Source organism: Schistocerca americana, chromosome 3 (genome assembly GCF_021461395.2).
Source record: "Schistocerca americana isolate TAMUIC-IGC-003095 chromosome 3, iqSchAmer2.1, whole genome shotgun sequence".
Taxonomy (NCBI): domain Eukaryota; kingdom Metazoa; phylum Arthropoda; class Insecta; order Orthoptera; family Acrididae; genus Schistocerca; species Schistocerca americana.
Window position 1 is genome coordinate 127,300,074 of NC_060121.1, and position 1,040 is coordinate 127,301,113.

A 1,040-nucleotide genomic window follows, 5' to 3' on the forward strand; every position below is an offset into this window, starting at 1 on the left:
ATTTGTCTCGAAACTTTATCCGCTTGTTCCAGTGCTGTATCAAATTTTCCCACAAGTGTGACAACTTGCCATAAAAGTGTATTAACATGCCCCCAGAAAGAGTATCAATTTGTCCCACAACTGTTACAACCTGCGCCTCAAATTGTATCAACTTGCCCCACGGAACTGAATCATCTTACCCTGCAATTTAAAAACTTTTCCTGTGACTGTAACAATTTGCCTTGCAACTGTAACAAATTATCCCCTGAAACTGTAACACTTGCCTTGCAACTGTAACACTTGCCTTGCAACTGTAATACTTGCCTTGCAACTGTAACACTTGCCTTGTAATTGTAACACTTGCCTTGCAACTGTAACACTTGTCTTGCAACTGTAACACTTGCCTTGCAACTGTAATAACAATATGCCCCACGACAGTATGAGCTTGCTCCACAATTGTGACAACTTTCCCCTGACACTGTAACTACTTGCCCCCAATTGTAACAACTTGTCCCACAACTATAACAATTTACTCCACAACTGTAGCAACTGGCCCAACAACTATAACGTCTTCCTCTGCAATTATAACAACTAGTTGCACGTGAAGATCACATACACACACACTAATGACATTGAATTGAAATATCTCGAAAAGAATTCTGAAGCATGAAGGCATTCTGGTTTAATAGCAATGTTGTAGTGCTGGAGTTTTGCAGCTGTGGAAATAGATTTCCTTCCCACTTGTCATATAGTCTGTTTTTTTTTAAAAAAAAAGATATACATAGGCCTGCTTTTGAATCTGTCTATTGTAGGAAATTTATCTGCATTTTAGCATCTTCTATAAATTGAGCTAAGACGGCAATGTCGTCTGTAAAAGCCAAACAGTCTCTAAAACTACACATCAGATTTAAAAAAGTTATAATTGCAGTTTGTATATCACGGAGAGGGACATCCAACGACACCACACACGACCCCGCAACCTACTCTGTGGGTGGATGGCGGGGGCCAACTTTGAAATCTTCAAGGTGAATCCCCATTTTTTTACTGCAGATTAAGATTCT